This window comes from Neofelis nebulosa, chromosome 10, assembly GCF_028018385.1.
Source record: "Neofelis nebulosa isolate mNeoNeb1 chromosome 10, mNeoNeb1.pri, whole genome shotgun sequence".
Lineage (NCBI taxonomy): Eukaryota > Metazoa > Chordata > Mammalia > Carnivora > Felidae > Neofelis > Neofelis nebulosa.
Window position 1 is genome coordinate 108,562,542 of NC_080791.1, and position 21,228 is coordinate 108,583,769.

Below are 21,228 nucleotides of genomic sequence, written 5' to 3' on the forward strand. Positions count from 1 at the left end.
GTGAAAAAGGAGCCTTCTACCTGTTCTTCACCCACAATTATTCTCCCATCAAGTGAGTGGGCTGCAGGTGTGAATGACCGTGTTGATGATTTTTGCTAATCATTTTGCCTTCTCGTGCATAGATCTGAACTCGGCCTTCTCTCTGAACTCGCACAGGCAGTGGATGACACAATGAAATTCATTAAGTAGAAAATGGTGATCTGGTGCAAGATGAAAGTAATGGGGGCATAAGGATAGCAAAAGTTGCGTTTGGAAGTTCATTTAAAAAGGAAAATAGCCTAAGAGTAAATATGGGTTGAGGCCTCTCTGTGCCCAGGTTGGGCATAGTCAGAACTGCCTAAGTGGCTCTCCTTACAAAAGGGATCAGACGCTAACCACCACCTCTTCCACTCTGCCGGCTGCCCTTGGTTTGTCTTCCTGACCTTGGACATTAAGGGACTTGTAGGACCTCTTATGCCGCTCTGTGTGGCTGAGTGTCTGCAGGAAATGTTAACCTCTGGTCTGCTCTCTATTGTGTGGTGCTGATATTAAATGAAATGCAAACAGGCTTACAGATACTTGGATGTTTTAAGTGTTCGTATTTAACACAGACTGCACCCCTGCAGTCTGGAAGTGGGCAGAGGAAGGTAGCAAAATAACAAAAAATAAAAAGATGCAAAGGTGTATGTCCCTGGGGGTGTGGCCTTAACCTTGCTCTTGTGGGTGTCCTCTCCGCCACCTTCTGGCCTGCTGGGTAAGGACACTGCCTGCTCTCTGCTGCAGGCCCCTCAGCTGTGTGCCGCCTTCCCTCTCTTTTAAATACCTCTTAACTGAGTTCTCACGTATAAAAAAGGTTTATCATGAGGCTTACAAATAAGACAGAAAAACCAAAATCCTCAGTAATTTTCTGTTATTGGTATGTTTGCTTCTAGAGTGTTTTTTTCTTCCTATGCATAAGCTATGATTTTTTTGTTACAAAAATGGGATTATGCTGTAAATTGCTTTGCAACTCCTTTCACTTAATATATAGTGAACATCTTTTCCTGTCATTTAAAGCATCTTTTGTGGTGATGTAATCCATCATATGGCTATATCAGTTTAAACAATCTAAGTTAGATGATCTTATTTTCCAGGTTGTTTTTTTTTTTTTTTTTTTCCTCTTAGGAAGTACAGCTATGATGACCTTCCCTGTGGCTCACACTTGATCACATCTGATATTCTTTCTTTGGGGTATATGAATATATGAAATGCCTATGTCAAACTTAAGACTTTAGGTTCATTTATAGTGCTAAATAGCCCTCCCGGAGGGACTTTGTAAATTAATGTTCTCATAATTGAGGTCAACCTGGCTTTGTCTTCCCTTTTCTACAGTATTCCAAGGTATCACTATATTAAAAACCTTAGATCTTTACCGCTACTGAGACAGAATATCTGTGGATTGGCCATTTGCAGTGGTGTGTGTGTGGGGGGGGGGGGTTACTTGGGCTTACTAATTGCTCATTTTCCTATTGGTTGTTTTGTAGAAACACATATTAAGGATATTAACTATCTATGTTCAACGTAAATACTTTTCCCGGTTTTTAGATTACCTTTTCATTTTGTGTATTGTGTTTCAGACGTACGAAAGAGTGGCACCATTTTTCTGAGGTCCTTTCGCTATAGTTTCTGCACTTGGTGTTCTGCTTAGATCTCTCCCACCCCCAAAGTATATAAATATTAATCTGGATTTTCTTGTGACACTTATGGCTTAATTTTTTACGCTTAAACATGTACCACAACTGGAGTTTATTGTGCAGCCAGTGGGGGGTAGGGGCTGATGTCCTCTCAGAGCCCCCCAGAGCTTGCTCCCCTCCTGGTGTCCCCCGCCCTGTGGCTACATGATTGAGTGGAAGAGTCGTGGCTGTCACAATAGGACAGTTCACTGGAGAAGACCTTGGGGACGGGCAGGTATTGTCTTCTGGTCTTCTGGTGGGGGCCTCCGTGATGGAGGTTGCATTACCGCATCCTAACTGTTTTGGGCCTATGGCAACGCCAGCCCCGGGGGCAGGTGTCCAGAGCAGGTGCCGAAGGATGGATCTGGGTTTTCCCCGACCTGGCCGCTTGGAAGCTTTATGCAGTAGAGAAAGTCACTGAACCCCACCCGCCGAGCCTGTTTCCCTCCTCTGTGAAATGGCGCCAGGTGAACATGTGTCCTCTTCATCGAGCGTTTGCAGTGCCACCCAGCCTCCTGTCCAACCACTACCTCCTGGTTCCCCCTCCCTGCCCGCCTTGCTCTGAGCCTTTGATGACAATCAGTGTGCATATTCTGGTCTGCTCTGGTTTTGCATTTCTGTTTTCATTTGCATCTCCCTGTATCAGTGGAGTTCACAGACACATCGGACGTGGCTTTTTCTCAGGGTTGTTAATTCTTCCGTAAGAATGCTATGGATGGGCTTCTAGAGGTCTGTGAGTGCTCAGAAACGGTGTGTGTTTTATTTTTTTTTTTTTTTTTTTTTTTTTTTTTTTATTTTTGGGACAGAGAGAGACAGAGCATGAACGGGGGAGGGGCAGAGAGAGAGGGAGACACAGAATCGGAAACAGGCTCCAGGCTCCGAGCCATCAGCCCAGAGCCTGACGCGGGGCTCGAACTCACGGACCGCGAGATCGTGACCTGGCTGAAGTCGGACGCTTAACCGACTGCGCCACCCAGGCGCCCCCCGGTGTGTGTTTTATATATATACACATATATATATTGTGTGTGTGTGGAAAGCATAAGCTTGCCGAAGAGGCCCATGACCTCAAAAAAAGATCAAATGAAAAACTGCATTATTGTATCCCGTGGTGCTTATACTATAGGATGTTTCCTCCGTCTCCTAAGTAGTAAGCAGTGTCTTGACTATTTTAGATTGTGCCTGCTGTGAGCGTCTCTGTGAGTGTGGTGTGTGTGTGGCGTTGCCTGCTCGGTGAGTATGCACGGTTTCACAGACTCGGATACTCTCCGGAAAGCTGACACTTCCTCTTGTGAGTATCTCCATTTCCCTGCGTAGTTGGTGACATCAGATATTTTCAATTTTTCTTATTACAACTTTTTTTTTAGTTGTGGTAAAATACACACAACGTAAAATTTATCATCTTAATCATTTTTAAGTGTACAGTTCAGTAGAGTGATGTATTGTCGTGCAACCAATCTCCAGGGCGTTTTCATCTGGCAAAACTGAAACTCTGTACCTGCTAAACTCCCCATTCCCTTCTCCCTCCCTCCCCTGGCAACCACCCTTCTCTGTTTCTGGGAGTTTGACCTTTCTAGGTACCTCATGTTAAACAGAATAATACGGTACTTGCCTTTGGTGACTGGCTTATTTTACTTGGCATAATATCCTCAAGGTTCATCTGTGTTACATGCGTCAAAATTCTCTTCCTTTTTAGAAGAGCTGAAATGGGCACCTGGTTGGCTCAGTCATTGGAGCGTGCAACTTTTGATCTGAGGTCTACGAGCTTGAGCCCCATGTTGGGTGTGGAGTTTACTTTAAAAAAATAAAAGAGCCGGAACGTTCCATCAGATGTATGTAACACATTTTGTTTACCACTTGTCAATTAATACCTGGGTTGCATCCACCTTTTGGTTGTTGTGAACGATGCTGCTGGGAACATGGGTGTGCAAATACCTTTCGAAACCCTGCTTTTATTTCTTTTGGAGATACACCCAGAAGTGGGACTGCTGGATCATATGGTAATTCTACTTTTAATTTTTTGAAGAACCTCCATACTGTTTTCCACCGTGGTTGCACCAGTTTGCATTCCCACTGGTCTGCAAGAATCCCAGTTTTCCACATGGTCCCCAATACTTGCTATTTTCTGTTGTTTTATATAGCAGCCATCCTATTGGGTGTGAGGTGATGTTTCGTTGTGGTTTTGATTTGCATTTGCCTAATAATTAGTAATGTTGAGCATCTTTTCATAAGATTCTTGGCCATTTGAATGTCTTGTTTGGGGAAACATCTTTTCAAGTCCTTCGCCCATTTTAAAATCTGGGTCATTTTTTATTGTTATTGACTTGTAGTTCTTAAACTATATTTTGAATAATAACCCTTTATCAGATAGATGACTTAGAAATATTTTCTCCCATTGTGTGGGCTGCCTTTTCAGTCTGTTGATCGCGTCCTTTGATGCCCAGGAGTTTTTAGCCCTCATGTAGTCCAGTGTATCTATTTTTTTACCTTCATTACCTGTGCCTTTGGTGCCATGTCCGAGAAGTCATTGCCAAGTCCAGTGTCATGAAGTATTTATTGCTACTATTAAAAGGGCTTTGGTAGTCTTGATCCATGTTTTTGAACTTACTGGTTAGTCCGTTTTACCATTTGGTTTACCATCTGCCTTTTACCTCTTTGCCCGCTTACTGTGTGAAATGCCTTACTGAGTTCTATAATGGTCGTAGATTTTTTGTTCCGTTCAGAAGGCAAGCGTTTGCCAGTTATGAGTGTCAAACGTACTCCTTTTTTCCCCTTCTGTTGTTGGTACAAAAAGTATCTATCACACAAGGACTTTTAAAACATCCATCTACCAAGTCTAATAATAATTAGTAAGTCTGTTCATTTTGCTTCTGATTACGTTTTCTTCAGTAGCTAAATGTCTGTGTACTCTTACAGTTTCCTGAGTACTCTTCACCGTTTAAGGAGTTATGAATCCAATTTAGGGGTGAATCTAAATTGATGAGTTATACTCATAAAGTGGAAATGTCAAACTTTTACTGACTGAATTCTACTTTGCTTTGCTCCAGGTCAGTATTAGTGTCTTGCAATTAATTACCTGCCTGAATCTGTTTCTGGAATTTTTAGCTGCTAGTTTCTGTTGTTTCTAGCCAAATACAGCAAATTTTAATGACCATCACTGTCACTATGTTTGAAAACCTAGTATGTGGAGGCTTTGCTGCTCCCTTTAAGGCAAGAGTATTCTCTCCTTGTTGGAACTTGAGTACACAGAACTGGGTTAATCTTTGGTTTGTGACATGACATGGCTCTCTTTTATTTGCTTCCTTGGTGTTTTTAATAATGTGGTAAGCATTTCTGAGACTTGTGTTCAGTGTCAAACCTAGGACGTTAGACAGTAGCTTTTTCTACCCGGGTGGTCATCTTCTCCCCCTGCCCCCATCTCTAGGCCAATGTAATCGCCATCCCGAATACTGGATTTATCTTTACTTGCTTTCTTTTCATATAACTTAAAAAAAAAAAAAAAAAATCCACCTAAGTGTGTTTGTTAAGGAAGCTCCAGGCATTCACAGCCCCTCCAGGACAGCACAGCACAGCAGCTGTGCCATCTGGGATTCTCCATCTTGTCAGGTGGGTTGAGAGTTTCTGCTGCCAAAGTAGAGTAATGTGCTATGGAATTGAGTTAAAACTGATCGCTCTCTACAACTGCTTGTCGGTACCAGAATTGAGCATCAGATAGTGTCTGACTTATTTAGACCTAGCAAGACTCTGAGTCCACTTCTGGCGTTCTTTCTCCTAAGCAGGCTGAAAAACAAACTATTCTAGGACAGCAGTTGTGACATCGGCCGAAAGTGGCTTTTAATTATATCTTATTTGTTTGGTCTTGTTGAAATCTTCTTACCTGGCATCTGTCTGTCAGCATTTCTAATCCCAAGTGGAAAAGGCGTGCATCCGGGTGGGGCACAGTCTGCTCCCTCTGCTGCCTGCCTGCCGCACCCAGCCTTAGCTTGTTCCCCCTTTAAGTACACGCTTCCCCTCAGAGGCCCCCCCGAGGGCCAGGAGCACAGGTGTGAGCCCTGCTCTGTCTCTTACTCGACTAATAGGGTCATGGGGAGCTTCACGCTGGGAACCACAAGGCCCAGATCTATCCCCGGCAGCCTTATTCTTGCCCCCTTCGCTTCTGGGGTAAGCGGTAGCTGTCCCCTTGACTCCTCTGTCGATGTAACAGCTGTGGGACCAGCTGTCTGTGTGTCAGAGCGAGGCCCTGCCTCTGCCTCCTGCTGACCCCAAGGGCAGAGGCTCTGCCGGTTTTCTTCCAGTTTGTTTCAAGATATAAAAAATGTTCAGAGTGATATGTGCACATATAAAAAATTCAAACCCTGTAAAGGGGATGTAGCGACATCCTTCTCTAACCCCAGCCTCCCTTCCCACAGAGGCAGCAGTTGTGGCCAGTTGCTTGAATTTCTTTCTGGATAATCCTGTGTGCCTATTTCACCACAGAGGCCCCCGGCACACCACATCCGGTCTCGCACTTTGGACTGTTCAGTTAACGGTACATCTAGGAGCTCACCGCTTGTCTTTTTTGGCCTACCTTGGGCTTTTCGAAACACATCTGTGTGGTAGTCAGTGTTTAAATTTACCCATTTTCCCTTGTGAGGAGCAATTAGATTGTTTCTAGCAATTTTTACGGTGTATAAGGCTATACTGAGTATCTGCCTATGTGGTTGTTTGTATATGGGCAACTGTGCCTTTGGGGGAAGGTTTCTGGGTCTTGGTCTGTGTGTCTTTCTGAATATGATGGGTGCTGCCAGCCCACGCTCGCTGTAGTTCTGTTCTTCTGCTTCACATTTTCCCGCACTTCACCAACACCGTTCTTAAACTTGGTTACTTGTCGGTGTGAGAAGTAAAAATAGCATTTCATTGTAGTTTTGAGTTCTATTTCTATTGGGCTGTGTACTTACAGATTTTCAAGAGCTTTTTATATATCGAAGAAATTAAGCCTTTGTCACTGATGCGGCAAATACTTGCCTGTTTGTCGTTGATCTGGCTTTTGTGTTTCATGCTAGAATGTTGCTGTTCAGAGTTTTAAATATACTTATGTATCAATGTTTTCTTTTAGGGCTTCTGGGTTTTATGACTCAGGTTGTGAAGTGCCCCCCCCAACCCCCGCCCCATTCCAGACGCAGTGGTTCCCTGCAGCCCGGCCTTGGCCGTTTGGGGTTTTATCTTTGCTGAGTGGAAGGTAAACTCCAGTGTCGCCGTGGTTCAGTTTCCACTTTGTGATTCTGTAAAGCTGAGTGAATATTTTGTTGGCCGACGTGTGTGACTGCTTGTGCCTCAGTTATGTGTTCATCTCCTGAGAACCCTTCACTGGAGGACGTTTACCCTCGAATGACTACAAAACATTGTTTAAGTTTGTAGTTTGCCCTTTTTTCCTTTTTTTTAAGTTGACGCGCGATGCTGCCGCGTTGCTTTCAAGTTGTAATTTGCCTTTTAAATTTACTTGTTGCATCTTGCCAGTGGTTTTCAGTTTTGTTGTCAAGTCTGTTATTTTGATCGTGGTTTCATACTTTGATGTGCTGCTGTATTTCCCACTGGCTTCCTTGTGCTTTCATTTTTGACCTTTGACATAACTCTTTAATCCGTCTAGAAGTCGTGTTGGTGTTTGTACAGTGTGAGGTAAGAATCCAATTAGTTCAAGATGGCTGATTTCCCCAGCGCCGCTTCCTGGATGATGCCTTCTCTACTGATCTGAAGCTTGTTAGTTATGTACTAAGTACCTTTAATGTAATTGAGTATGTTTCTGAACTTTCTAGTTTGTTCCGCCGATCTATCCTTCCTCCGCCAGTCCAGTGTTTTCATTATGTTAGCTTTATCACATCTGATTGTAAAACGTGGTAATACAAGCCCCTGGCATTCTTTTTTAAGGTACTCTGATTTTTACTGGAATTGCATTATGTTTATCGATATGTTATGACGTTGAGACTTTCCATTTAGGAACAGGCCCCCCCTGTTCGTTTAGGATTGGATAATTTTCGTGTCCCTCAGAAATTTTAGCCCTCTCTTAGGCAAGTTATGGACATTTATGAAGTTCGCTCCTGGATATGTTATATTCTGTGTTGTGGTTAGATATATTTTTCCATTAAAATTCCTGGTTGTGGTAGTATATGATAAGACTTGTTTTATAGGTATACATTATTTTGGACATAAATAGGCTGATTATTAAGGCCAATTGGAAGACAATATAGCATCCAGGCTAAAAGGGCTTTTGAGTCAGATGACTCTGCTCTCATGCTTGACTTGCCCCTTATTTATTTTCTGTGCCACGAGCTCTCTGCCTCAGTTTCTCCATTTGTAAGAAGGGATAATCATATCTACTAAGAAGTGGGATGAGGGTTTAATGAAATAAAGAGGCATTGTGCTCAGTGCTCTGCTGACACGGAGTGAGCACTGTTCTACTGGAGTTTCAGAGTAAGAGTCATCTTTAATGGTTCTGTCATCCATGTGATTCATTCCGTTTTTCATGCTTCTCTCCTGTCTTGCTGGCATTGGCTGTAATCACTAATGAGCTGTGAGCATCGTGGTCTTGTTCCCACCCAATCCGCTGGTGGGATCTGTCGGCGGATAGAGGGGTCAGACTGGCCCTGGCAGGTGTGCACAAGCCCCAGCAGCACACTTCAGGCTGCCCATTGGTTGTCATCCTGACGGTCCTCAGCTGGAGTGATCTGCTGACAGACCTCTTCAAATTTTAATATTCACGTATTTGTTTTATCATGTATTTGAAAATTACTGGTTTTCTATTTATGGTGGTAATACAACATTTCCTTTTAAGAGAAATATATTTGTTCTCTTTTTAATTGAAATGTCCCCCCACATACTGTAAGATTCATGCTGTCAACGTGTACAATTCAGTGGGTTTTAGTATGTTCACCGTGTTTTGCCAACCATCACTGTCACCCCATTTCCAGGACTTTTTCATTTTCTCAAACAGAAGCCTGATCCCCATAAAACAGTAACTTCCCATCCGTCCCTCCCTCCTCCCGGTTCCCCCCCCCCACTTTTTTTCCTGCATTTTCATTATTGTAACTGATCAAAGTCTGTTTGCAATAGATGTGAATGTGAGTTAAGTACATGTGACATTGATTTGGCAGAGGCAACCTAGTGATTGGCAAGAACACAGCAGGAGCAGCTTCTGCAGGTTGGTGTTCCTCCTCCTGGTTCCTGATAACCTTTACTATACTTTCTGTCTATTTGCCTGTTCTAGGTTCCTCCTACGAACGGAATCATACATTTGTCCTTTTGTGTCCGTCCTACTTCAGTTAGCACAGCGTTTGCAAGTTTCATTCATGTTGCAGCATGTAACAATACTTGATTCCTTTGTGAGGCTGAATATGCCCTTGGTGTGGCTACACCACATTTTGTTGATCCAGTCATTTGTTGGACATTTGGGTTGTTTCCACTCATTTGGCTATTATGAATAATACCTCTATGCACTTTTTATGTGAATTTGTTTTAAATTGTCTTTGGTGTGTGCCTCAGAGTGGAAGTGCTGGGTCAGATAACTCTGTGCTTAACTTTTTGAGGATCCGCAAAACTGTCTCCCAGTGTAGCTGCACCATTTTACATTCTCGCCATTAATTGATGAGGTTTCTGATTTCTCCACACCCTCAACCCTTGTTCTTATTGGCTGTGTGTGTGTGTGTGTGTGTGTGGTTTTTATATAAGCTCTATGCCCAGTGTAGGATTTGAACTCCCAACCCAGGGTCGCATGCTCATCCACCCAAGCCAGCCAGGCACCCCTCTGGCTTTTTGATCATAGCCATCCTAATGGGTGTGACGTGGTATGTCCTGTGATTTTGATTTGCACTTCTCTCATGACTAACAGTGTCTAGCACCTTTCCGTGTGCTTGTTGGCCATGTGTAGATCTTCTCTAGAGAACTGTCTATACTGATCTTTTGTCCCCTTTTTAATTGAGTGTTTATCTTTTCATTATTGAATTTTAAGAGTTCTTTGTGTATTCTGGATACTAGAGCCTTATCATGTTTTTCCCTTCTGGGGGTCGTGTTTCCACTTTCTTGGTAGTGTTCTTTGACATAAAATAAATTTATATGTCGAAAGTAACTTGATTTAAGGAAAAAAAAAACCAGGACTGGTTATACGGCAAAAAATGTCCAGGTGTCGTGTGAATGATTAAGGTTTGGGGGCAGAGAAAAGAGTGTTCCGATCCTGTAGCGTGAAGTGGGTGAGCACTCCTTCCTGTGCGACGTCAGTGGGTTCCACCTGGTGCGTGTGCCGGGGTCGTCTCGTTGGAGTGCTTGGAAGGTTTGGTTTTGTTTTTTATGTCCAGTAATAGATAATGGATTTATTCAGATGTCTTTTCTGCATTCCCCACACACACACACCCCCGCCGCTGCCCCCCCCCCAAGCATCGAGTTTTTCTCCTTTCATTCTCTCATGATTAATTACATCACGGAATATTATGGCCTCCTGTGATTTCTGAAACACACCGGTCCCAAGCCTGGAGCTCTATTCCGCCAACACAGAAATGAATCAGAAGGTCCACTTCAGCTTCAGGACGTTGTCAGGCAGGCTTCCATATCAGGACCTCAGGAAAGGCAGAGACGCTTTTAAGAGCAGCAGCAAAGAGCAAACCTCTGAGCTGGACAACTGACTTTCTGTTCCCTGCTTTGCCACTTAGCACGTGATGTTGGCCACATTTCTAAAATCCTTGAAGCCGGTTTCCTTAATAAAATGGGGACAAAAATAAAGTCAGAACATAACTCGTGGTTTGCGTGAGGCTGAGATGAGGGGTCACACAGCAGAGGTGCTGGGAGTGAGGGGCCCTGCTGTTTCCGGTCCCTGTCAGCCTCCCCACTTTGCACAGTTGACTGGACACAGAGTGTTGGGTAATGCCGCCCGGGCTGCCACTTCCTTTTGGAGATTCCAAGTTCTTTGCGAACTTCCAATGTCTTCCTGGGTTATAGGCTAGTCCGTGTTTCTATTTCATTGTAAGTCAATTTGTTTGAATTAAGGTTTCTAAGAAAATTGCCTTCGTAAATACGTATTAGTGTAGAGCCTTTTTTTTTTTTTTTTTTGCATTTTAATATCCTTGTCAATGGTTTTTGGGGGTGGAAGGAAAAAAAATAGTTTTCACTTTTTATTCCTAGTTTATCTTTGACAGACTTTCGAGAAATCTATTTTACTGGTTTTTTTCAAAGAAGCAGCTTTAGAGAGAATACCCAGTTCTGTTTTCATGTTGTAATTTATTAATTTCTGCTTTTACTTCATTAATTCTTGTGCTTTCCTTGGATGTTGTTTGTCCCTCTTTTTCCAGTCTTGCCTTACGTGCTTAGTGCGGAAGGCAGGGGAGGAAGAAGCGCGGTCAGGGAGGCTGTGGCAGGAGGAGGTCCTGCTCTAGCCCCACTGTGACCATGGACAGAGCCCTCCAATGCTGACGCGTGGACCCTCCGTAAGGGAGGCAACTGCTGCCCCCTCCCCGCCCCCGCCACCCCCGCCGCCAGAGGATGCATGGAGGCCAGTTAGTGGCCAGGGCCCAGCGGGAGCATGGGGGGCGTTCCGCAGGGGGGAACGGCCAACTGCTGTTGCTTCGGTCCACAGTTCGGTTTCTAACGATCACTCCAACCAACAGCCTCCTCGGTGTCCAGATACTCAGCTGGTCTCCACAGACACAGGCAGGTGAGATGAATGGCCTCGCCTTCCCGTGGTGCCCCCGTTCTCCTGGGGGACAGGTCTCCGATGGTGACTAGATAGAGGGTGAGTTAACACAGTGCGGCAACAGCCACCGGGGATGGAGTGCAGCCTGAGGGTGAAGACAGAGCCCTAACCCAGGGGAGACCTTTGAGCTGTCACTTGACAGGTAGGTGAGGCTGTAAGGAAGAGCATTCCTGGCTGAGAAAAGGGCGATAGCAAAGCCTCTGAGCTGTGAAGGAAACTGGCTGGAGCTGGGAGTGCAGGTGGGGCTGGCCGGGCCACAGTGGGGACTCAGGAGGTGCCCCATGGTGCACCTGAAGGCTCCCCGTCTGTATTTGGGAAAAGAGTTTATTGTCCTTATTTCCTATTTGCTTTTGGTTTTAGTTCTGATGTATCATTTGAACATAGTTATTTAAAGAGTGCGCTTTAAATTTCCCGAGGTTTTGGAAGGGTTGTGTTTTGTTTTTTTTAACTATTATAATCAATTTCTATTTTAATGAATGGTTACCTGAGGAAGTGCCCAGTACAGTTTCTGCCTTTTTGGATCTGTGGCTCCCTTTCTTCACTGCTTAAGGTATGATTATTTTTATAAATGCTCCATGGCGTTTGAGAAAGTATTCTTTGTCACATTCCATACGTTGGGTCCGTCCCTCTCGACGGTTTGGGGTCCAGTCCAAAGCCACGACGTCCCTATGTAATGCGAAGTGTGATTCCATTTTCCCCACCACTCGTTCTCTCCACTGCCCCCAAGACTGCTCACCAGTTTTGTTCTGTGTGTTTCGCTGCAGTGTATTTGGTGCGTGGAGTCCGGCCCTGCCGCGTGGAGTGCCGGGTGCTGACCGGGCAGACAGGAGCCCACCCCCTCCCCACCCCCACCTCACTGTCTCCTCCTTTGCGGGTTGAATGAAGTACCTGTGTGTTGGAATTTTCAACTGTTGAACCTTGAAACCATTTTTCCATCTCTCGTCTGTTTCCTGCCCGTGTCGTGTCTTCGTTGTATACAGTAGTGATCGGGAGCCATTTTGCTTCTTCCACTTCAGGCTACCTTGTAGACACAGTGACTCGTGTTGAAATAATCCACCTGTTCTGGCTGAGGCTCTCTGGGGTGTTCCAGGCTGTGAGCCTGCCACTGTCACCTCGTGGGCTTCTGCGTGGGCTGGTTCCAGCATTTTGTAATCCTGAATTACACGGGCACAGGCGTCTTTGGGCAAATCCTCTTTTATACCTCCAGGCTGCTCTTGGTTGTCCCCCCGGCCGGAGGCAAGGGGCGGGAATTGCTTGCTTCTCTTCGCTCACTGCCCTGGGTCCAGATGTTTGGAAAGGGCCGGTTATGCACTCCTGTTTTGCCCACTGCCCTGCCAACACAATTTTTTCTGTTTTTGACTGTGAGTGTGGAGTGCTTCCTTGAAGCCATTTTATTTTATTTTTATTTTATTTTTCCCTTGAAGCCATTTTAATTTTCACTGGGGACACGTTTCCTGTGTAGGTCACTCTCTGAGTTTCCTTAAGCAGACACCTTGAGGGTCTTGTCACTAACATGTTGAATTAATTCTTTGCTCATTTTACAGACTGTGTTTTGACTACCCCCCCCCCCCCATTTTTTAAGGCCTTTTAAGGTCAGAGCTTTGTTCCTCCGTCAGGTTGGGACTTAGATGGCTATGCACGGTTCCTCTTTCCTGCTGCAGTAAGTAAGTGCCTGCCTTTTGTGGTGTGTTTGGGGGCTGAAGCCTGGAGAGAGGCCAGGAGGGGCGATGGGCAAGCGAGGAGGGTGGGGGAGAGGTGAGGGAGATGGGTGAGGGGGATGGAAGTCTGGCTCTCAGCTCACCCAGTGGTCCCCAGACCTTGGTGTGTGTGTGTGTGTGTGTGTGTGTGTGTGTGTGAGAGAGAGAGAGAGAGAGAGAGAGAAAGAGAGAGAGAGACAGACAGACACAAGACAAGACTGGCTGTGCTTGCAGAGCATCCGTCAGGACTAGTAGAGAGGACCCGTTGTCAGCCTGGCCTGGTGTGACCCTGAACAGGTCTCAGTCCTCTCTGAGCCTCACCTTCTCCTCTGGACTCCACTGGAGAAGGGCTACTGGGCTCCTCCGGGCTGGTGGGAGGGGTCCAGGAGCCCTCCCCTCGTAAGAGGCCAGGACAGGACTCCTGGATGAGGACCGCAGAGCTTGGGGGTGCTCCCACTGGACCCGCCGTGGGCCCACAGGAGGCAGAGCCCAGCCTGGGAGCAGCAGGTGCTTGGGGCCCAGATGGGGAGGGTGGCCCAGGGCAGGTAAAGTGGCCCAGGGTCCAGGGTACGCTTCCTGTTCCTCCTGTCTCTGGGGCCCTGGTGACTCAGACCGTCCTCTCGGGGAACTCAGACACGGGGCCAGAGGCTGGTGGGGACACTGTGCTTCTACTTCATTTTCAAGCAGTGGCAGCTTCGCAGGAAGGACCCCACAGCCGGCACTGGTGGAGAGAGCGAGGACGGCAGGCCAGGCAGGTGGGCTAGACTGTGTGGCCCCACACAGCAGGGGCCCAGCAGATGCGGAGGACCACTGGCATTTGAGCTAGGCTGGGGTGCTTGAAATTTCCTCTAGTTCTTAGATTTCCTGTTCTGGATGAAAAACTTGAAAGTTTTGCCTTTAATTATAAAAGTCATCTGCATAGAGTTAAAAATTCAAGCCATGGAAAAAGGTGTAAAATGAAAGTAAAATCCTTCTCCCCTCACTCATCCCAGCCCTACTGCAGAGAGGTGGCCTCTCCCATTTCTTAGGATCTTTTTGGAAATTTCCATCTACATACGAAGACATTGCCCTACAGTGAGCAGGACCATAACTTGTGGTTCAGTTTTCCGTAGGACTTTGTGAGCTCCTGCAGTTGGGATGTGCATCCAGCACAACAGGAAACATGTGTCCATGCGGCCAAGGGGCACGCGTCCCCCTGGCTGCACCTTTGACAGGGCTGTCAGGGCAGCGAGGGGGAACCTGGGAGGGAGGGGGGGGCCCGGAGCCGTCGCAGGTGTTTCTTTTACTGGACGCGGCCCATGGCCGCGTTCAGGTTTTGCTTTTCACCTTTGAGTCTGTGAGAAAACAAGCAGGAAAAAGCAAAAGGCACTGGTGGTGGCACGCCCGGTGCTGCTGGGCCAGGGTTCGAGTCCCTGTGGCGTCTCTGCTTCCTTCCTGCTCCCCATTCCGGGCCCTTGCCCTCCGTGGTCCTGAGGAGAGATGTTGGGCTGAAGCACCCAGGGCCTCCCCCAGGAGTGCTCCCCTCCACAGTCTCCTCCACCGCCCCCTTGGAGGACCTGGGGCTGGGCTCTCAAGGGCTCTCCCCCTCCCTTGGGCCGTATGTAGATGAACTAGCCCCATCCGAACCAATCCTTCGAGAAGAAGAGGAGAGCTTGGGAGCTGTGAACCCCAAGGCCGAGGGTGTGTGTGCTCCCCGCCTGGTCTCCTCCATCTGAGGCTCCCAGGACCAACTCACCACCGCCCTCCACCTCCGAGGACCAGGATGGCTCTTCTGGGAAGGCTGAGGGGGTGAGGAGTTCTGGGCTGGCAGGTCAGGGTGTGGGGTGGCCCTGGGGGAGAAGAAGGCAGGGCCAACGCACACACAGGCCCTGGGGCAGGAAATGGGGCGGGAGGGGCCAGAATGGACACCGAGGGATCTGAGACTGCACTCTCCAGGCTCCTGGGACCCAACAGGGACAGTGTGCTGTGATCCTGAGCAAGCTCCACGCAAGCCCCAGCAGCGGCTGCCTCTACCTCTCTCCAGCTTTGTCAGCCTCCCCATCCCTTCCCCGCATCCCAGAAAGAGGTCAGAGGATCACAATCCATTTCAGTGGCCACAGTGCTGATGGCTGCCTTGTCTCCAGCCCAGCCCATGGTCACGCCATCAGTGCAGAGCCTGATTTGGGGCTCGATCCCCTGAACCTTGAGATCATGACCTGAGTCAAGATCAAGAGTCCGACGCTCAACCAACTGAGCCAGCCAGGCACCCTGACAAAACCTCTTTTAAGGGACTTCCAGGAAGCCTGGCTGGCTCAGTCAGCAGAGCATGTGACTCTTGATCTAAGGGCCATGAGTTCTAGCCCCATGTTGGGGGTAGAGTTTAGTTAATAAAAAAAAAAATAAAAAAAATAAGGGACCTTGGCTTGGGTCCTCCTAAAGGAGACTGATGGCCGCTTTGTCATCGTCTGCAATCCCTCAACCTCTTAGCAAATTTTGGTGACAGAAAATTGCCCTGTGGATCTGGTGTTTCTGGCTGAGGTGGTGAGAGGAGGCAGCAGGAAGCTGTGGTCTTGGCCGGTGGCCTGTGTGCATCCTTAGCAGCCAGGCCTGGCACTAAGGTCACAATGTCCACCAAGGTGCCTGTCTATCTGAAGTGTGGCCACCACATGAGTCAGAAGAAGCCTTGGGACCTTTAGCCCTTGGACATGATCAACCAGCTGCTAGGGGCTGACAGGCTTATGCTCACACATAAGCAAAGGCGGGGAGGCCAGGAAGAAATGACAGAGAGGAGCCAACATGTCTCAAAGAGCATGGACCTGAGTGTGACCTAGCCTGTTTGAGACTCAGTTTCCCCATCTCTAAAACTGAGTCAATGGTACCTACCTTGCAGGGTTGTGGGGAAAACTAAGAATAACATTTATGAATTGCCACATGGAAGGTATTCAAAAATGGCCATGAACGTAAAGGAACTCGGAACTTGGGAACGAGACGACTGTAAAGCAAGAAAAGCAGGCTGGAATCAGCTGGGAACAGCTTTGCCTGCAAGGCTGAGCGGAGGCAGTGGGGAGCTGCAGATGAATTTTAAGCAGAAGAGACACATGATCAGATCCAGGTTCTAGAAGGGTCACCACCCAGGCCAATGAAAGACAAAAGGTCAAAGCGGAGGAAGCCAGTGCAGATGAGGAAGACTGGACGAGGCAGGGACAGTGAGGACGGAGGTGGGGAGAGTGTTAAGATGGGGCTTGGTGTCTGATTGGTACAGGCCACGTAGACAGCTGGAGGCAAGTTCAAGCCTCAGTTTCCCCTTCTTCCATTCTCCTCTGGTTCTTCATCCTTCTAACCCTGTGGATCCCAGACTCCCCCCTCACCCCCAGCCTCTCCTGCCTCCAGGTCCTGTGTCAGATTTCATCGTGGAGGCTGAATTTGACCAGGAGGCATTTTGCTTGGCTTTGTGGCCTTTTTTAAATGTTTAAAAAATTTTTATTGGGGACACACACACGCACAATGTAAAACCTGCCATTTAACCAGTTTTAAGTCTTTAATTTGATGGCATTAATTACATTCACAAAGTTGTGCAACCATCACCACTATTTCCAAATCTCTTTCATAGCCCCCGACAAGCCACATCCATTAGTTATTCCCATTTCCCCTCCCCCACAGCCCCTGGTGACCTCTACCCTACTTTCTGTTTCTATGAATCTGCCAATTCTAGATATTTCATATAAATAGAATCTAAAATAATTGTCCCATGAAACTAAGGCAACACTGTATGTTAACTATGCTGGAGTTAAATTTTTATATTCTTTTTTTTAAGGCAGGAGAGTTTTGGGGTTTTTTTAAATGTTTATTTTTGAGAGAGAGAGAGAGAGAGAGAGCATGAGCAGGACAGGGGCAGAGAGAGGGGAACAGAGGATCCAAAGCAGGCTGTGCACTGACAGCAGCAAGCCCGATGTGGGGCTTGAACTCTGGAACTGCAAGATCATGATCTGAGCCTAAGTCAGACACTCAAGTGACTGAGCCACGCAGGTGTCCCTGGAGTTAAAAAATTTTTTAAAGAAAAAAAACCCCTTATATATATTTTTAAAATATTTTATTTATTTTCAAGAGGTAGGGGAGGGGCACAGAGGAAGGGGGACAGAGCGAAGCAGGCTCTGCGCTGACACCTGCCTGCTGCGGGGCTAGAACTCACAAACTGTGAGATCATGATCTGAACCGAAGTTAGACGCTCAATCGACTGAGCCACCCACGTGCCCCCCAAAGACCCTTAAATCTTAATGAAAGAAAGAAAAATAAAGTACTTCTTCTTTTCATTAATAAAAGTAAGTAATAAATTAAATAAAATAAAAATTGTCCTTTGGGGTCTGACTTCCTCCACTTGGCGTGTTTTCGGGGTTCATCGATGCTGTAGCATGTGTCAATGCTTCTTTCTTTTTTATGTCCAAATAACACTGTAGGCAGGGGGTGGGGAGCTGAAGGGCCAGCACCTTCTTGCCTGCAAGGTCCCCCTTCAGCGCTTGGGTGGCTTGTCCCTTCGACCTTGGGAGACGAAGACAAGAAAAAAGGACACCCTCCTTAGAGCTTCACCCAGCTGGAAGGCCACACTTGACCTGGACCTGAGTTGAGGCCAGAGTAGCCAAGAAAGGGGGATGTGCTTTCCCCAGGTCCCCTGGAATTGTGCCCCCCATCCTCCCTGCATCACACACCAGCCCAAAGGCCCTGGGAAGCCACTCCCGGTTGCTGTACTGGGCTGGAGAAAGGGAATCTGAAGGGACTAGGAGGCGGCTCCCACACGGGGGCGGGGCGGGGGCGGCAGGACTGTCCTTTCATGCCCATCTCTGAGTCTGCTCAGCCTAGCAGGAGGCAGGGGCTCAGCGGCACTTACAGGAGTGAGATCACAAGGACAAAGTGGCCTACGAAGGAGAGGTTTGAGGCTCACCCCCTCCCGGCACCATGCCCATTTCCAGAGCCTAAATTTGCCTCCTGCTTGAGTTGTGTCAGGATAGGAACCACACGGGGGCCATCAGCCATGCCATCCCTTGCTTGGCTACTCCTGGTGGGTCTTCCCTCCTGGAAGGTCCTTGAAGGTACGTAGCTGTTCTGGCCCTGTCTTCCCTCCTCCACTGCTGGCAACCTCTGCAAGCTCCCATGCCTCCCCCTTTCAGGGCAGGGACTGGTCCCAAGGATTCCAGCCACTGTGCTGCCTGCCTCACAGTGCCAGCACCTCTCCCCAGCTCTGAGGCCCTGCTTCTTCCACCACCTCGAGAGCTTGTCCGTAATGCAAGGAACACTGTCACGCAGGCTGCTTGGCCAAACGTCAGAAGCCCTTCTCTAGGAGCCAAGATGTAGCTGCCCTTGGTCAGCATGATCCTCCATCACCTGGCTGGTCTAGGTGATGGGCATCAAACCCGGTACCACCGGAGGGAAACTCTCCATGTCCAGAAGGAAGGAGGTCAGTCAGTCCTAGCCGGGTGCCTCATCCCTCCATAGGACAGAAGAGAGCAGTTCAGCCTTCTGGGCCCCCACCCCCTTAGCCCTGAAAAGGCAAGAGACCAGAAGTCTGACCCATCCACCCACTGACTAGATGTCTCCCCTCTTCTCATCTGGAGGTTGCTGTGGGTAGTGCTCGTACACAAGGTAGGTGATGTGTGTCGGGAAACACCTTACAGAGTAGGGCAGGTTGGGTGAGGTGGGGGGAGGGGGGGAGTTGCAAAGAATACGGATGATAAGCCAATTCTCCCTAGGCTTCATCTCCCCAAAGCGGAGCACCTGTTTTCTCAGCGTCTACAGACGGGCAGCACCAAATGGCCAAGCCACCTCCAGACTCCAGGTCAAGAGCCTCCCTTTTCCATAAGTTCACAGCCAGGACAAACTGTTCACCCTGACACCTCAGTGTCGGGCACAGGGCCTGGCACTTGTCTCCTGCTTGAGTTGTGCTCAGTGTCTGTGGAATGAAGGAAGAAATGAATGTATAAATGAAACCAAGGCCACAGCTGCTGTGGGGTTTTAGGTGACTCTCTGAGAACGATCTCTCCCTTCTTTAGGCCGGGAAGACTCAGATAAATTTCTGGAACAAAGGAACAGAGTTCTGAGTGATTTATGTGCACCTTCATTTTATCCTAACAGCCCTCTGAGGTCAGATGTAGTATCTCTATCCTGCTGAAACTGAGGTTGGGAGAGACTGACACCCACAGTGTGACAGGGCCAAAATTAAACCTAGATCCATCGACTCCCAAGCCTATGTTCTTGTGATGCCACATGTTCTTGAATTAGAAACCTCAGGTAGCGATGAGATAGGGATGCAAGGCCAAGAACACAGGCCTACTGGGGGAATCCAAGCACTTGGGTCTTCTCTGCGCTTCATTTTTTCCCATCTGGGAAAGCTCTGTAAGGCATCCAATAGTGTTTGGAGACAGAGGGCTCTACTTCTGGCCACTACTGAGGACCTGAGTCAGATGTCAGCCCTGGGGAATTTCCCCACAGGTCCTGTCCACCAGGCAAACCCCAGATGAAGGCGGGCCAACCATGGGATGTGGGAGTGGGCTTTTCCACAGACACCAAGGGCCACGGTGCCAGCCACTCAAGATGAAACATTGTGCATGCTTTGGGGGCTTTGGGATACTTCTGGGGGTAGCAGGATCTCCACAGACTAGCACTCAACCAGACTCCACCATGGTAGAGTGATTAGTCAGCTCCTGGGTCTGTGTCTGAAGCAAAGAAACAACCAACTTAGCGACTGGCTTCCAAGGATGGATAGAAGAAAGCAGAAGCCAAGGCCAGGAACCCAGACTAATGGGTTACAAGACTGGAAAAGGGCTGGCCTCTGATGTGTCTGCTTCTCCCATGTGTGAGGCTCAAGTGAGTTGTGTTTGAAGAATTACGAAAAAACGCTTGGATCGCAAGTCTAAACTCAACATGGTATATCTCTGTTTTTATTTATTAACAATAATGTTTTACTTATTCTGTGCCAGATACTGTTCCAAATGCTTTATAAATACATTGACTTACTCAATTCTCATAGGAGTAGGTTCTATTATCCCCATTCTCAGATGAGAAAGCTGAGGTACAGATTACGTGACTTGCCGATGGTCATAGAGATTGTAAGCCACGGAACTGCGATCTGAATTCAGTCTGGCTCCAAAGTCTGAACCATTATACCAGGCCAAGATAAAAGGTTTTCAACATTTAAAAGTCTTTCTGATACACGTTTTTCCTGGTTTTAGTTTTATGCAGGCATACCCAACACCATGCTAAGTGAGAGTTGTACCTATTTCCTGCAACCCTTCTAGAGAGTAATTATTGTTGCCCAGCTTCACAGAAGAGTTAGACCCTCAGGGTAAAATGTGAGCTGGGATTCAGGCCTAGGTTTTTGTTTTTGTTTTTTTTTCCCCCTACAATCTATGACATAACTATTCTGCCATAAGGAGCCTCGTGGAGTATTTCTTTCCAACATAATACCCCGGTGCTAGATTAGGTCTGAGGGTTACAACAGAAAGGGGCTGCCAAGGTGGGGGTGGGCTGAAGGCCCTCTGGGACCCACAGTTCCTGGGCGTCCCACACAGTCTGCCTCCTGCCCCCAGTCTAAATGAAAAGAGGGAGCCGAACTAAACATGCTGCTCCTTGTAGTTGAGGCCATCAGGGACCATGGCCACACCCGAAGCCCCGTGGTCGTTCTGTCCCTCTACGCATTTTTTCGAAGATTTTATTTTTAAGTAATCTCTACACCCAACATGGGGCTCGAGTTGACAACCTCAAGATCAAGAGTCACTCGCTCCTCTGACTCAGCCAGCCAGGCGCCCCTGTCTTGCGCACTCTTTGCTACCTCCTCTCTTTCTCTGCACCCTCACCCTATCTGTGCTTAAAACAGATGTCCACCTCGAAGGAGAAAACCGAGGTTCTAGCGGGCTACTCGTTGCTCCGAGGTCCCGAGAAATGGCTGGACTTCCGTGTGAGTGTTAGGCTAAGCGGCTCCCATCACCTGCCGCATCCCACAAGCTGCAGACAGCCCGCTTTCCAGCTCTGCCAAAAGAGCCTGAGCACGGGTGACGCCATCTTGACACCGCCTCCGAGAGCCTTTGCCCGCCCTGGGGGGGTGCCCGCGCGTGCGCGGACCGCGGGGGGCGTGGCGAAGGGCGCGGGGGCGAGGCCCGAGGAG

The 21,228-nt window shown here is 47.9% G+C and overlaps 1 long non-coding RNA gene across 1 annotated transcript; it reads left to right on the forward strand.

The window, feature by feature from the left end:
• Positions 1-2,681: 2,681 nt before the first annotated feature.
• LOC131488143 (uncharacterized) lies at positions 2,682-13,612 on the forward strand. The gene is made up of 2 exons (XR_009250090.1): positions 2,682-6,216; positions 6,784-13,612. It is a non-coding gene; the product is annotated as an uncharacterized LOC131488143 (long non-coding RNA).
• The last annotated feature ends 7,616 nt before the right edge of the window (positions 13,613-21,228 follow it).